The sequence below is a fragment of the Terrapene carolina genome, unplaced genomic scaffold, assembly GCF_002925995.2.
Source record: "Terrapene carolina triunguis isolate 2854851 unplaced genomic scaffold, T_m_triunguis-2.0 Scaffold210, whole genome shotgun sequence".
In the NCBI taxonomy this organism is placed as follows: domain Eukaryota; kingdom Metazoa; phylum Chordata; order Testudines; family Emydidae; genus Terrapene; species Terrapene triunguis.
The window spans coordinates 34,338,176-34,355,588 of record NW_020664561.1 but is presented as its reverse complement, the minus strand read 5'-3'; positions in this window follow the sequence as shown (position 1 = coordinate 34,355,588).

Sequence of the window (17,413 nt, the reverse complement as noted above, 5' to 3'; positions counted from 1 at the left end):
CTTTTATACCATGAAGGCCGTATGGATATGTTTGTTCGTTCTCCACGTCTCCCACTCACTTGTCTGATCATCATTGTCTCTTCTTCTTCCTGCCTGTGTTTCCCACTGGCGCTTAATACCAAATTGTTTCAGGACTTGAATTTCATGTAGATGTTTACTGTGTTTTGGGAGTGTTGGCATCAGCAAAAGCTGCTGTATAAGTCCTTGAGACAATGGTGAGATGTCAGAAGTACAGGCTGCCATGCAGTCCTTGCATCAAGCCCTGAGTACCCTGGAATGAGACATCTTGGGCCTTCATGGCAATCTTGATGTGGGAAACTTGGTGCAGATTCACCAAGCCTTAACTGAGAAGTACTGGCTCCTGAGGTGCGTGTTGGAAGAGAAGGTGGAAGGAGCCCTGGTTTAGGCCTGGTTTACTCAGCTACATGAAACTGATGCTCCTAAAAGGTTCTTTTTTGGGTTGGAGAAGACTATGGACCATTGACAGATTTTTTTAATATATTTTTTTTTTTCTTTTTCACCTCCAGCTGCTGGATGGTCATCTGACAGCTGACCCTGCGGAGATCCGGAAAGCAGCTGTTTCCTTGTACAGTATTCTGTATTTGCCTGAAACCTGTGATGTGCTGGCAATGGAGGAGCTGCAGGTTACCCATCTGACTGATGAGGAAAAGCGGTGCGTGGCCACCCGCTGTCATTGCAGCAGCTCTCTGCAAGCAAGACCTCAACTATATGCTGCCATCTGAATTCTATAAGCATCTCTGGCATCTTATCAGACATGACTTCTTTCTCATGGTGCTGGAATGTATCCAGGAGAATGAGCTGCCTCAGTAGCCGCAGGGCAGGTATCATCCTGCTGCACAAAAAAGGGGACCTCTGTGGGTATATCTACACTACGAAATTAGGTCGATTTAATACAAGTCGATTTTTTTAGAAATTGATTTGACACAGTCGATGTGTGTGTGTGTGTCCCCACTAAGCGCATTAAGTCGGCGGTGTGCGTCCACAGTACCAAGGCTAGCATCGACTTTCGGAGCGTTGCACTGTGGTAGCTATCCCACAGTTCCCGCAGTCTCTGCCGCCCATTCGAATTCTGGGTTGAGCACCCAATGCCTGATGGGGCAAAAACATTGTCGCGGGTGGTTCTGGGTACATGTCGTCAGTCCCCCCTCCCTCCATGAAAGCATCGGCAAAAAATCGTTTCTCGCCTTTTTTCCTGGGTTACCAGTGCAGAGGCCATACCACGGCAAGCATGGAGCCCGCTCAGCTCACTGTCACCGTACGTCTCCTGGATGCTGCTGGCAGATGCGGTACTGCAATGCTACACAGCAGCAGCTCCTTGCCTTTGCAAGTTAGCAAAGATGGTTAGCAGCCGTACTGTACCGTCTGCTGCTGTCTCCTGGTTCCTCCTGGCCGGCCTCGGTGAGGTCGGTCGGGGGCGCCTGGACATAAATGGGAGTGACTCCAGGTCATTCCCTTCTTTAAGTTTTGTCTAATGGAGATTCAGTCCTGCCTGGAATATCAGGCAAGCCTACCAAAGAACCAGAGAGGCAAACGGCCGCTCCGGGTCAGAGTCCCAGACATGCCGCTTCTATGATGAGCTGCATGCCATTCTAGGGGGTGCCCCTACAACTACCCAACCCCTGTGCTTCCCTCCTCCCTAACCCCTCCTGGGCTACCTTGGCAGTTATCCCCCCATTTGTGTGATGAATTAATAAAGAATGCATGAATTTGAAACAACAATGACTTTATTGCCTCTGCAAGCGGAGATCAAAGGAGGGAGGGGAGGGGAGGGCGGTTGGCTTACAGGGAAGTAGAGTGAACCACCATTTTGCACTTGCTCAGCCTATAGTTGAACTGCTCCTTACTACTGTCCAGGCTTCATGAGCCATGGGAGCAAGGGGTAGGCTGGAGTAGGTGCGACCGCGCAGTGCTGCCGGCTGGGAGAGCAGCCTGAGGCAGAAGCCTCCAGCTGGCATGATATTCCAGGCAGGACTGAATCTCCATTAGACGAAACTTAAAGAAGAGAATGACCTGGAGTCACTCCCATTTTTGTCCAGGCGCCCCTGACCAACCTAACCGAGGTCGGCCAGGAGCACCCATGAGACAATGATGGTTAGCAGTCGTATTGTACCGTCTGCCGTCCTCAGGGCAAGGCAAGGGGATGCTGCTGTGTAGCACTGCAGTACCGCGTCTGCCAGCAGCACCCAGGAGACATACGGTGACAGTGAGCTGAGCGGGCTCCATGCTTGCTGTGGTATGTCGTCTGCACTGGTAACCCAGGAAAAAAGGCGAGAAACGATTTTTTGCCGTTGCTTTCACGGAGGGAGGGAGGGAGGCCTGATGACATGTATCCGGAACCACCTGCGACAGTGTTTTTGCCCTATCAGGCATTGGGAGTGCAACCCAGAATTCCAATGGGTGGTGGAGACTGCGGGAACAGTACAGTAAGCCAACCCTGTAAGCCAGTCACCCCTCCCTCAGTGAGAGCAACGGCTGAGACTCGTTTCGTGCCTTTTTTCCGTGCAAACGCCATACCACGGCGAGCATGGAGCCCGCTCAGATCGCCGTGGCAGTTATAAGCACTGTAAACATCACGCGCATTATCCTGCAGTGTATGCAGCACCAGAACCTGCAAAAGCAGGCGAGGAGGCGACGGCAACGCGGTGACGAGAGTGATGAGGACATGGACACAGACTTCTCTCAAAGCACAGGCCCTGGCAATTTGGCCATCCTGGTGGCAATAGGGCAGGCTCATGCCATGGAACGCCGATTGTGGGCCCGGGAAACAAGCACAGACTGGTGGGACCACATAGTGTTGCGGTCTGGGATGATTCCCAGTGGCTGCGAAACTTTTGCATGTGTAAGGGCACTTTCATGGAACTTTGTGACTTGCTTTCCCCTGCTCTGAAGTGCCAGAATACCAAGATGAGAGCAGCCCTCACAGTTCACAAGCAAGTGGTGATAGCCCTCTGGAAGTTTGCAATGCCAGACAGCTACCGGTCAGTCGGGAATCAATTCGGAGTGGGCAAATCTACTGTGGGGGCTGCTGTGATCCAAGTAGCCAATGCCATCACTGAGCTGCTGCTATCAAGGGTAGTGACTCTGGGAAATGTGCAGGTCATAGTGGATGGCTTTGCTGCAATGGGATTCCTTAACTGTGGTGGGGCGATAGACGGAATGCATATCCCTATCTTGGGACCGGAGCACCAAGGCAGCCAGTACATAAACCGAACAGGGTACTTTTCAATGGTGCTGCAAGCACTGGTGGATCACAAGGGACGTTTCACCAACATCAATGTGGGATGGCCAGGAAAGGTACATGACACTCGCATCTTCAGGAACTCTGGTCTCTTTGAACAGCTGGAGAAAGGGACTTACTTTCCAGACCAGAAAATAACCACTGGGGATGTTGAAATGCCTATAGTTATCCTTGGGGACCCAGCCTACCCCTTAATGCCATGGCTCATGAAGCCATACACAGGCAGCCTGGACAGTAGTCAGGAGCTGTTCAACTATAGGCTGAGCAAGTGTAGAATGGTGGTAGAATGTGCCTTTGGATGTTTAAAAGCACGCTGGTGCAGTTTACTGACTCGCTTAGACCTCAGCGAAACCAATATTCCCATCGTTATTACTGCTTGCAGTGTGCTCCACAATCTCTGTGAGAGTAAGGGGGAGACCTTTATGGCGGGGTGGGAGGTTGAGGCTAATCGCCTGGCCGCTGATTACGTGCAGCCAGATACCAGGGCAGTTAGAAGAGTTCAGCAGGGCACGCTGCGCCTCAGAGAACCTTTAAAAACCAGTTTCGTGACTGGCCAGGCTACGGTGTGAAAGTTCTGTTTGTTTCTCCTTGATGAAAACCCGCCCCCTTGGTTCATTCTACTTCCCTGCAAGCCAACTGCCCTCCCCGCCCCCCTTCGATCACCGCTTGCAGAGGCAATAAAGTCATTGTTTCAAATTCATGCATTCTTTATTACTTTGTCACACAAATGGGGGGATAACTGCCAAGGTAGCCTGGGTGGGGTGGGGGAGGAGGGGACGAGGGAAGACAAGGCCACACTGCACTTCAAAACTTATTTATTGAATGCCAGCTTTCTATTGCTTGGGCAGTCCTCTGGGGTGGAGTGGTTGTCTGGGTGAGGACGCTATGGAACTTGGGGAGGAGGGAGGTTGGTTACATAGGGGCTGCAGCAGCGGTCTGTGCTACTGCTGCCTGTCCTGCACCTCAACAATATGCCGGAGAATATCAGTTTAATCCTCCAGTAGCCTGAGCATTGCTTCCTTCCTCCTTTCATCACGCTGACGCCACCTATCATCTTGATCCCACCACCTCTCCTCTTGCTCCTGCCACCTGTCCTCTCGCGCATCCCTCCTGTCCTCACGTTCATTTTGTGCTTTCCTGCACTCTGACATTGTCTGCCTCCACGCATTCTGCTGGGCTCTTTCAGTGTGGGAGGACTGCATGAGCTCAGAGAACATTTTATCGCGAGTGTGTTTTTTTTCCGCCTTCTAATCTTCGCTAGCCTCTGGGATGGAGATGATACGGGGAGCGTTGAAACATTTGCAGCTGCGGGAGGAAAAAAAGGGAGAGTAGAATTTAAAAAGACACATTTTAAAGAACAATGGGTAGACTCTTTCACAGTGAACCAAGCTGGTAACATTACATAGCACGTGTGCTTTCTTTACAAGGTTGCATTTTGCCTCTTATATTGAGGGCCTGCTGGTTTGGTGTGAGAGATCACACACGCAGGGCCGGCAGGTAACAGAATTCGGCTTGCAGGCAGCCATGGTAAGCCACAGTCTTTTGGCTTCTTTAACCTTCATAACATGTGGGAATGGTTTCAAACAGCAGCGCCCTCATGTCCCATACCAAGCACCTATTGGGTTGGCCATTTAAGATGGGTTGGCCATTTAAAAGGAGGGGCTGCGGTTTTCGGGTTAACGTGCAGCACAAACCCAACTAAACCCCTCCACCCCACCCTATTCTCTGGGAAGATCGCTTCACCCCTCCCCCACCGCGTGGTGCACAGCAGGGATGATTTCTGTTCAGCCACAGGCAAACAGCCCAGCAGGAACGGCCACCTCTGAATGGCCCCTTAATAAAATTCCCCTCTTTCAACCAGGTGACCATGAATGATATCACTCTCCTGAGGATAACACAGAGAGATAAAGAATGGATGTTGCTTGAATGCCAGCAAATACCAGGACCATACGCTGCCATGCTTTGTTATGCAATGATTCCAGACTACGTGCTACTGGCCTGGCGTGGTAAAGTGTCCTACCATGGAGGACGGAATAAGGCTGCCCTCCCCAGAAACCTTTTGCAAAGGCTTTGGGAGTACATCCAGGAGAGCTTCATTGAGATGTCCCTGGAGGACTTGCGCTCCATTCCCATACACGTTAACAGACTTTTCCAGTAGCTGTACTGGCCGTGAATGCATCCCAAGTGTTTAGGGCAAATTAATCATTAAACACGCTTGCTTTTAAACCATGGATTATATTTACAAAGGTACACTCACCAGAGGTTCCTTCTCCGCCTTCTAGGTCCAGGAGCCTGGGTTGGGAGGGTTGGGAAGGTACTAGATCCAGGGTGAAAAACAGTTCCTGGCTGTTGGGGAAAACGGTTTCTCCGCTTGCTTGCTGTGTGCTATCTTCAACCTCCTCCTCCTCCTCATCTTCCTCGTCCCCAAAATCTGCATCCCTGTTGCATGCGAATCCATTGACGGAGTCCACGCACAGGGCTGGGGTAGTTGTAGGGGCACCCCCTAGAATGGCATGCAGCTCATAATAGAAGCGGTATGTCTGGGGCTCTGACCTGAAGCGGCCGTTTGCCTCTCTGGTTCTTTGGTAGGCTTGCCTGAGCTCCTTAAGTTTCATGCGGCACTGCTGCAGGTCCCTGTTATAACCTCTGTCCTTCATGCCCTTGGAGATTTTTTCAAATATTCCGGCATTTCGTCTTTTGGAACGGAGTTCAGATAGCATGGATTTGTCTCCCCATACAGCGATCAGATCCAGTACCTCCTGTTCGGTCCATGCTGGAGTTCTTTTGCGATTCTGGGACTGCATGGTCACCTGTGCTGATGAGCTGATCACCTCACCATGCTGGCCAAACAGGAAATGAAATTCAGAAGTTCGCGGGGCTTTTCCTGCCTACCTGGCCAGTGCATCGGAGTTGAGAGTGCTGTCCAGCACTCAGGGCTGATCAGTATTTGCAGAACAGGCAGGGACTGTTCTTCTGGGGGAGAATCCTGTGTTGCCTTCACTAGTTGCTTCTCTTATGTGGATGAGAACCTTGTGCAACCAGGCAGATTGTTGTCCTGAAAATTTGGTAAATGTTCTTTTTGCAATCATGACCAAGAAGCAGCTCTATGGCATGTGTGGCATTATGCCATGGTCCCCTCCCGACACCCCCCAGAGGGGGGTGAGGAGGATCCATTGTCCTCGGCTGGCTGACCGACCTTCTCTGATCTCCCTGAGACAGCCTGGAGGATGCTTATGTTTCTGAGTGACTCTGTCCCTGGCCCGGAGGACATTGTACAAGCCTCTTCCTAGGTGCTCTGGTGACTGACAGTGGAGGATCCTGCATATTATCATAGCAACCAATCGTTTTGTGAGCTATATTACTCTTGAGGTGTCTGCACAGTGCCCCTTCTGTTTGGCTTCAGACATGGTGTTTCATTTTCACCTGTGTGTGTGTGTTTGGTTTTTTGTGTGTTTTTTGTTTGTTTGTTTGTTTTGTTTTGTAGCTTTTCAGTTTGGGACTGGTTTTCTCCACATTCCTATTTGCTCTAGGAGTGAGATACAATGCTTGCAGTTGGCCGTCTTCCTGCCTATCTCTTTGCTGAGTCAGGCAAAACTGGCAGCTTTGAATCTCACAAGAACAGAGTGGCTGGGTAGAGGGGTGTGATGTACTAGGGCTGTTCAGCACACTGTCTGTGGCCTGGCTGTGGATTGATCACACCTTTATAAATGGACTTGTGACTTGCATGGTTTTTGGTTGACTTGATGTGTTAATATTTTGAGTGAACTTGGTGGTGATAACAACAAGGAGTCTGGTGGCACCTTAAAGACTAACAGATTTATTTGGGCATAAGCTTTCGTGGGTAAAAACCTCACTTCTTCAGATGCATAGAGTGAAAGTTACAGATGCAGGCATTATATACTGACACATGGAGAACAGGGAGTTACTTCACAAGTGGAGAACCAGTGTTGACAGGGCCAATTCAATCAGGGTGGATGTAGTCCACTCTCAATAATAGATGAGGAGGTGTCAATTCCAGGAGAGGAAAAGCTGCTTCTGTAATGAGCCAGCCACTCCCAGTCCCTGTTCAAGCCCAGATTAATGGTGTTAAATTTGCAAATGAATTTTACTTCTGCTGTTTCTCTTTGAAGTCTGTTTCTGAAGTTTTTTTGTTCAATGATAGTGACTTTTAAATCTGTAATAGGGACCGCTTAAGACTGTAGATGGAGTGGAGATTAAGGATAATCCAGGCATGGCACAATATCTAAACGAATATTTTGCATCCGTCTTTAATGAGGCTAATGAAGGACTCAGGAATAGTGGCAGCGTGACGGATGGGAATAAAGGAGGGGGGGTTGACATTACCGTATCCGAGGTAGAAGCCAAACTTGAACAGCTTAACGGGACTAAATCGGGCGGACCGGATGATCTTCATCCGAGAATATTAAAGGAACTGGCGTGAGAAATTGCAAGCCCGTTAGCGATAATTTTTAATGAATCTGTAAACTCGGGGGTGGTACCATTGGACTGGGGAATAGCTAATGTGGTTCCTATTTTCAAGAAGGGGAAAAAAAGTGACCCGGGTAACTACAGGCCTGTTAGTTTAACATCTGTAATATGCAAGGTCTTGGAAAAAATGTTGAAGGAGAAAGTAGTTAAGGACCTTGAGGTCAATGGCAATTGGGACAAATTACAACACGGTTTTACAAAAGGTAGATCGTGCCAAACCAACCTGATCTCCTTCTTTGAGAAAGTAACAGATTTTTTAGATAAAGGAAATGCGGTGGATCTAATATACCTCCATTTCAGTAAAGCATTTGATACGGTACCGCATGAGGAATTATTGGTTAAATTGGAAAAGATGGGGATCGATATGAAAATCCAGAGGTGGATAAAGAACTGGTTAAAGGGGAGACTTCAGCGGGTCGTACTGAAAGGTGAACTGTCAGGTTGGAGGGAGGTTACCAGTGGAGTTCCTCAAGGTTCGGTTTTGGGTCCGATTTTATTTAATCTATTTATTACTGACCTCGGAACCGAATGTAGGAGTGGGCTGATAAAGTTTGCGGATGATACAAAGTTGGGAGGTATTGCCAATTCGGAGAAGGATTGGGATGTCCTGCAGGGAGATTTGGATGACCTTGTAAACTGGAGTAATAGTAATAGGATGAAATGTAATAGTGAGAAGTGTAAGGTGATGCATTTAGGGATGACTAACAAGAATTTTAGTTATAAGCTGGGGACGCATCGGTTGGAAGTAACAGAAGAGGAGAAGGACCTCGGAGTCCTGGTTGATCACAGGATGACTATGAGTCGGCAATGTGATGTGGCTGTGAAAAAAGCTAATGCGGTCCTGGGATGCATTAGGCGAGGTATTTCTAGTAGGGATAAGGAGGTGCTGGTTCCGTTATACAAGGCACTGGTGAGACCTCATTTGGAGTACTGTGTGCAGTTCTGGTCTCCCATGTTTAAAAAGGATGAATACAAACTGGAACGGGTACAGAGAAGGGCCACTAGGATGATCCGAGGAATGGAAAACCTGTCGTATGAAAGGGGACTCGAGGAGCTCGGTTTGTTTACCTTAACCAAAAGAAGGCTGAGGGGGGATATGATTGCTCTCTTTAAATATATCAGAGGGATAAATACCAGGGAGGGAGAGGAATTATTTCAGCTCAGTACTAATGTGGACACGAGAACAAATGGATATAAACTGGCCGTCGGGAAGTTTAGGCTTGAAATTAGACGAAGGTTTCTAACCATCAGAGGGGTGAAGTTCTGGAACAGCCTTCCGAGGGAAACAGTGGGGGCGAAAGACCTCTCTGGCTTTAAGATTAAGCTTGATAAGTTTATGGAGGGGATGGTTTGATGGGATAACGTGATTTTAGTCAATAGGTCAATAACGTGCCATCGCTGGTAATTAGTAACAATGGTCAATGATGGGATATTAAAAGTTACTACAGAGAACTTTTTTCCGGAGGGTCTGGCTGGAGAATCTTGCTCGCATGCTCGGGGTTCAGCTGATCGCCATATTTGGGGTCGGGAAGGAATTTTCCTCCAGGGTAGATTGGCAGAGGCCCTTGAGGTTTTTCGCCTTCCTCCGCAGCATGGGGCAGGGGTCGCTTGCTGGAGGATTCTCTGCGACTTGAAGTCTTTAAATCATGATTTGGGGACTTCAACAGCTGAGTCAAGGGAGAGAATTATTCCAGGAGTGGGTCGGTCAGCTTTTGTGGCCTGCATCATGCGGGAGGTCAGACTAGATGATCATAATGGTCCCTTCTGACCTTAAAGTCTATGAGTCTATGACCAGGGAGATTGAAGTGTTCACTTACTGGCTTATGTATGTTACCATTCCTGATGTCCGATTTGTGTCCATTTATTCTTTTGCGGAGGGACTGTCCGGTTTGGCCAATGTACATGGCAGAGGGGCATTGCTGGCACATGATGGCATATATAACATTAGTGGATGTGCAGGTGAATGAGCCCTTGATGGTGTGGCTGATGTGGTTGGGTCCTCTGATGGTGTCGCCAGAGTAGATATGGGGACAGAGTAGGCAACGAGGTTTGCTACAGGGATTGGTTCCTGGGTTGGTGTTTCTGTGGTGTGGTGTGTAGTTGCTGGTGAGTATTTACTTCAGGTTGGGGGGTTGTCTGTAAGCGAGGACTGGCCTGCCTCCCAAGGTCTGTCAGAGTGAGGGATCATTTTCCAGGATAGGTTGTAGATCGTGGATAATGCGCTGGAGAGGTTTTAGCTGGGGGCTGTATGCGATGGCCAGTGGTGTTCTGTTATTGTCCTTGTTGGGCCTGTCCTGTAGTAGGTGATTTCTGGGTACCCGTCTTGCTCTATCAATCTGTCTCCTCACTTCCCCAGGTGGGTATTGTAGTTTTACGAATGCTTGATAAAGATCTTGTAGGTGTTTGTCTCTGTCTGAGGGGTTGGAGCAAATTCGGTTGTATCTTAGGGCTTGGCTGTAGACAACGGATCGTGTGATGTGTCTTGGATGGAAGCTGGAGGCATGTAGGTACGTATAGCGGTCAGTAGGTTTCCGGTATAGGGTGGTGTTTATGTGACCATCACTTATTTGCACTGTAGTGTCCAGGAAGTGGATCTCTTGTGTGGACTGGTCCAGGCTGAGGTTGATGGTGGGGTGGAAATTGTTGAAGTCCAGCCATTCTTCCTTAACTAACAAACCAGCTGTCTGTGTAAATGCTTATAACAGTAGTTGTAACCCCCAAAATGGGTAGCAGGAATGACAAATATGGACAAGAGGCCAAGACTTCATCAAATACAGTGCTGGGAATAGGAGTGTAAAAGGAACCAAACCTGACACCACCCCACCACCCACCAGGGGAAACCTGGGGATGGCAGCACAGTTGCAGCCTTAATACTTACCTCACCTTAAGGGGAACCCACAGCCTTGTGGATTGGTGAGTATGTGATGCAGGTTCTGCTGTTGGTCTTATCTTGTCTTTCTAGTTCTGTGACTTTTTTTGATTACTTATATTGATCATGGTATTAATAAAACTCAGTGTCTGCGTCTCACCAATCATCTTCATAGTTAATCTCTAAGTTGCTGCTAGGGAATGAATCTGTTATTGGTGATAAGTGCATCTTGCACCCAAATTAATCATAAGGCTACTTATCCCTGTCTTCTGCTGGTTCATGGATCACTCCAGGGCTTAGGCAGGAGGTAGGTGTCCGGATGCCTAGAGGGAGGCAGCACTGTTCATCTGCAGAGGCAATAACATGGATGCTGCAGGAACTTTTACCCTGAAAAACATATGTGCCAAGAGAGCTTAGGCACCTACAGGGTTTGGCAGGAGTTCTGTGATTCACAATGCAGCCAAAACAGGGACATAGGTGCCTAAGTACTTCTATGGATCCCACCCCACTGGCATTTTCAAAAGCGTCTATCTGTAACTTTAGGTGCCTAAATACTTTTTTTTTTTTTTAAATGTGGTCCTTAGTACCTCTTATCAGCCAGATTCTCAAAGCTTATGCCAGAAACAATTAACAATAGATTAGTCAATGTTAATTGTGACGCAATCTCTGTACAACAACTGATTGATTTAAAACCTTGGTTTTAATTAGGGCCGTCAAGTGATTAAAAATATTAATCACTTGATTAAACAACAACAAAATACCATTTATTTAAATATTTTTGGATGTTTACTACATTTTCAAATATATTAATTTCAATTACAACACAGAATACAAAGTGTATAGTGCTCACTTTATATTTTTGATTACAAATATATGCACTGTAAAAATGATAAACAAAAGAAATAGTATTTTTCAATTCACCTCATACAAGTACTAAAGTACAATCTCTTTATTGTGAAAGTGTAACTTGCAAATGCACATTTTTTGGGGGGGGGGGTTTACATAACTGCACTCAAAAACAAAACAGCGTAAAACTTTAGCGCCTACAAGTCCACTCAGTCCTACTTCTTATTCTGCCAGTCCCTAAGACAAACAAGGTTGTTACAATTTGTGGGAGATAATGCTGCCTGCTTCTTATTTACAATGTCACCTGAAAGTGGCACTGTTGTAGCTGGCATTACAAGATATTTACATGCCAGATGTGCTAAAGATTCATATGTCCCTTCATGCTTCAACCACCATTCCAGAGGACATGCGTCCATGATGATGATGGATTCTGCTTGATAACGATCCAAAGCAGTGCAGACCGATGCATGTTCATTTTCATCCTCTGAGTCACATGCCACCAGCAGAAGGTTGATTTTCTTTTTTGGTGGGTTGGGTTCTGTAGTTTCCACATCAGAGTGTTGCTCTTTTAAGACTTCTAAAAGCAAGCTCCACACTTCGTCCTCTCAGATTTTGGATGGCACTAAGGATTCTTAAACCTCGGGTCGAGTGCTGTCGCTATTTTTAGAAATTCTCACATCGGTCCCTTCTTTGCGTTTTGTCAAATCTGCTGTGAAAGTGTTCTTAAAACGAACATTTGCTGGGTCATCATCTGAGACAGCTATAACATGAAATATATGCAGAATGTGGGTAAAACAGCAGGAGACATACAATTCTCCCCCCAAGGAGTACAGTCATAAATTTAATTGATGCATTATTTTTTTTAATGAGCATCACCAGCATGTCCTCTGGAAGGGGCATATGAACGTTTAGAATATTTGGCATGTAAATACCTTGTAACGCTGGCTACAAAAGTGCCATGCGAATGCCTGTTCTCACTTTCAGGTGACATTGTAAATAAGAAGCAGGCAGCATTATCTCCTGTAAATGTAAACAAACTTGTTTGTCTCAGCGATTGGCAGAATAAGAAATAGGACTGAATGGACTTGTAGGCTCTAAAGTTTTATGCTGTTTTGTTTTTGAGTGCAGTTATGTAACCAAAAAAAAATCTGCATTTGTAAGTTAGACTTTCACAATACAGAGATTGCATTATGGTATTTGTATGAGGTGAATTGAAAAATACTATTTCTTTTGTTTATCATTTTTAAAGTGCATATATTTGTAATAAAAAATAATGTAAAGTGAGCACTGTACACTTTGTATTCTGTGTTGTAATTGAAATCAATATTGAAAATGTAGAAAAACATCCACAAATATTTAATTTCAGTTGGTATTCTATTGTTATAAGTGTGATTAATCACAATTAATTTTGAGTTAATCGCATGAGTTAACTGCAATTAATCGACAACCCTAGTTTTAATATGTAATATATTACATAACAAAACTTTGTTGCCTGGGGACATTGTGAAGGCCAAAAGTATAATTGGGTTAAAAAAAGAATTAGATACATTCATGGAGGATAGGTCCATCAATGGCTATTGGCCCAGAAGGTCAGGGACCCAACCCTATGCTCCAGGTGTCCCTAAACCTCTGACTGCTAGAAGCTGGGACTGAACAACAGGGGATGGATCCCCTGATTAAAATACCCTGTTCTGTTCACTTCCTCTGAAGCATCTGGCATCAGCCACTGTTGGAAGAGAAGATGGACCGTTGGTCTGGTCCAGTATGGGCATTTGTATGCTCTTTATGTAGAGGAATATATTAGCTAAAGTCCAAGTACAGCTACTTATGCATGTACTTAACTTTATTCATATGCTTAAAGGGTTGCAAGTGTTTGTAGAATCCATGCCTTAATGTTTATATTTATCCTCTTTGCACTAACTTACTTGTGGTCTCATTTCTGGACTTCCTTAGCCTCAGCAGTGAACCTTAGGAAAATATCAAGTAAGAAGCTTAAATGACCAAAAGAATGGGCCAAGCCCTACTTCATGTAATTCCATTGAAGTTGGTGGAGTTTAACCAGAGATGAATTTGTCCCAAAGATTGTAAAAGCGTACACCTGATTCATTATTGTGTTCCTCTTCATCAAACAAATTTGGTGAATAAGTTCCTCCCCTAGATAACCCCCAAGAGTAATTTAGCAGCAGTCACTGAATTTGAGATTAGGACACTTGTTCAATTTTCACTGTCAATTAGTATCCCAAACTAGATAATAAAATTCAAGGCAACAGAACTTGGTTGGAAAGTATAACAATAAAGTTGGAAGTATTAATCATTGAACCACTGTGAGCAAAAAATTAGAACTTAAAATACATTATTGCACAGTCTTAATGAGTATCAAACAAGCGAGATCCAGCTCTTCTTTTTATTATAATATAATACCATGTAGATTTAATGAAGTCAGGTGCAACATGACTTGCAAATATACAGATGTCCTAATGCTTCAGTACTTCACATGGGTATTTATTATGTTCACAAGAAGTTAATGTGTAGATGGAACATGTGCATCTGAGTCAGACTGATCAGATTATATATTCATATCTACTCTTCCCCTTCTGTCCTTTATGGAGTGATTCTTTAAAATGCTTTAGACTCTTTCTCAATTTCACCCTGCAGATGAAAATACATCTTTAAAAAAATCTGAGATAAAAGGATTATAATCCTTTGGAATGATGCCTCAATATTCTTATACTCTCTGATCAACTGTACAATACAGAAACAAAGCAATTTCACATGTCCCTACAATTAAGAGACTCTACACCAAATCTTGATCCAGCTGTTTATTCTCATTTCATACAACAGAGAGTAACACCTTCAACATACAAAATATCACAAACATTTGATTTCCAACTTTTATATCTTCCCTGTGAAATGCTATGGATTAAATATATCATCTGCCTCAAGCTTGGCACAAGGACATGGATACAGAAATATCAGAGGCTGAGTGGCTAGAGCCTTTGACATCAATCTGCAGTAGATTCACTCAAATGCATATTATATTACCCATGAGGATTGTATTATGATTCCCCTGAAATGCCAAACAATATGGCCAGTACTATCAACTCGCTGTCCAAAATATTACACACCAAAGTAACACTTTGTTTAGAATGTCTCACAAAATATCACTTCTGGCTCCACATTCCAAATTCATTTAAAGAAATGATGGGTACCTCAGATACTTTCATTCCAGCTCTAAGTTTGTGTATGAGCAAACATAATAAAGGTATCAGGAAACTGATATGATCCCATGTTTTCACTGAGCAAAAAAAGCTTACCCTAAATCTGTGGATATCTAATGTCTGTTTGACATCATTAAGAATAAAAAATTAACTAATAACAAAAATACAGGAGAATATACAAAGAGAAAGGGGTGTGTATATAATTTTTCTTAGAGTTTAGTTCTTTATGGAACAAATAATATTACACTGAAAATCATATTTGCACTCATAAGGATTATGGAACATATTCTGTGTAATATTTAAATTGTTTGAGTTGGAAAAGGCGTGTGTGTGTGGGGGGGTTGTTTTGGTGTTTTTTTTTTTTTTTTGTCTAAGCTAAGAGCTGTTGTGAATCTATGCTGCATTTTGGCTGCTCTTGGACCTTCAATACTCACTGCAGTGTATAAGCAGTGTTGCCGGAGATGAATAATACTATCTTCTGTACCATCCATAAAATTATTGTAAGAAACAAATCATGGATTTGGCTCACAAGAAACTGGATGTTGCACAAGAATTCATGATGAGGGTGTGCTGAATCAGAATTCATCTTAGAGCAAAATACTGACACTGAGCTCACACTTCCCATCAGAGGATTATCATTCTTATTGTGAGGAAGCAAAGCAAGCTGATGAAGAGCAGAATTGATCTGGGTTCAAATCCTTATGTCTGACAATCAAATTCACTTCCATTTTGTTATCTTTACCCACCTCAAACACCATTATCAATACAATAGGCAGTCTCAACTCAGAACAGGGCCAGAACTGTGATATCAAGGATCCTGAAGACCATGAATGAGAAACAGTTAGTCAGAGCTGCATTAGAAAGCTTGCAGTTTGTGCTGACTTGCTTTAACCAGTATAGAAGTTCTTAATTTCCATGAGTGCCAAATCCACCAAAGAATAAAATTTGTTATTTGAACACACATTTTTGAAAACCCTTTTGTTTTCCATAGTGAAGTATCTGAATTGGTGTTTTTTCCCCCCGTAACATGATGTGCAGATCCTGTTCCATTAATTAGCTAAACTTGAGTGATCCCGTTGTATTCACTTCATACAATACATCCTTGATGTCACACAACTTTTCCACAATTTAAATACTATTTGCTCTGAATTGTAATCTTAATGAAAAATTTTCACCCTAAAGAATTGATGTCTTACAGAACTCAGAATGGGGATACAGCCTTTTACCTCTAGGTCTTAAATTCAAATCCAGTCCAAGACAGTAGTGACTGAAGATCATTACCATTTGATACTGCTGTTTGGTGCCACAGGTGCAGTGGCCTCTAATTTCTAGTGAACTCTCCTATTCTGTATTCTGCATCATGACTGGCATTTTAGCACAGAAAGATTAAATGGGCATAAAGAGAGGAAGCCTGCCTGAATGTCAAGTGGAGGAGGGACTAGATGTGAAAATCCTACATCTGGATTGGTTACCATTTGCTTCTCCCTCAGATGAGGAAGACTCATCCATTTGTCCAGACTAGTAGCTCATCACTGAAAAAACACTAACATAATCCATGCTATAGAAGAATTATAGTGCTGCTAAAAACAATTATGAAAAATGTTTACTGCATATATCCACTTGTTTTAAAATATGCAACAGCTCTCCAAACAAAGGAATAATTTGATAGTCTACTTTTAATTTTTATTGGATTGTTACAAAATGTAACACACAGATTTTTGATTCCTCCTAACACTTATGAAGTGTGTAATCTGATTTTAATGTCTGTCAGGCATTTACTGAGTACAGCACTTCAAGTTAAGAGGCTCAGTGAAAGTTCATTCACTATTATTCCATATTCACTTAATTTTTCTCAGGTGCCTTCATTTTGACCTTCTGGCTTACCTCAGGGTACAAATCTAGGCAACTGCGCACGCACACACACACAGAGGAATAATCCCTGGAATAGGTGTGAAGTTTTTTTACTTTCTTCCAATGATTTGCTAAACAATACCAGAAACAGAACTGTAATCTGAAACACTGGGTTTCTTAAAGCGGCCATTTGTCAATCTTGCCTTGGAAATTTAAATCAAACATCCCACTGATAATCAGTAATCTACACATGCAGATGGCATGTCCGTTTTTGATGATCAAACTGAGGACTTGATTATGAGGCCCTTACTTCTGCAAAATTCCCACTGGCTTCCATTGGAGTCTTGCCTGAGACTACATCTTGGTCACAGTTTTGAATACACTTCTGAAGCTCCTCAATTCAAATAGCACAAAAGGACTTGACTGAGGAATGAAGGCTAAGCTCAGTATAGAGCTCTCTTCCCCCCTTCCCTGCCCCCGAGAAGACCTGATAAACTCTTTTAAATGGGGTTTATGGTGGGAAAGCGACACCCGTTTTACAAATATACCAAACTATTGAAATCCCTGTCCTTGAGCTTACTGTAAGTATAATTAGGATCTGAAATAGGCTTTTTCCAGTTTGGTTAAATGTTGTTGTTATAGTTTGCTCTCTCTCCCTCTTTTTATTACTTCAATCCAAACCTGCTTTTCATATTATTAACTTTGATTTATCGTACATACTGGCTTCAGCCACTAAGCATATGTCATCACCCACGCTTAATTTATAACAGAATGTAAATTGTGCTGTGTCTGCTTCTCTGTAACCCATTAGATAAACCAGAATATAGTAATTTACTGTTCCCTCCATAAGAGAAGATGCAGAAGTCTTACATGGATGGTTAC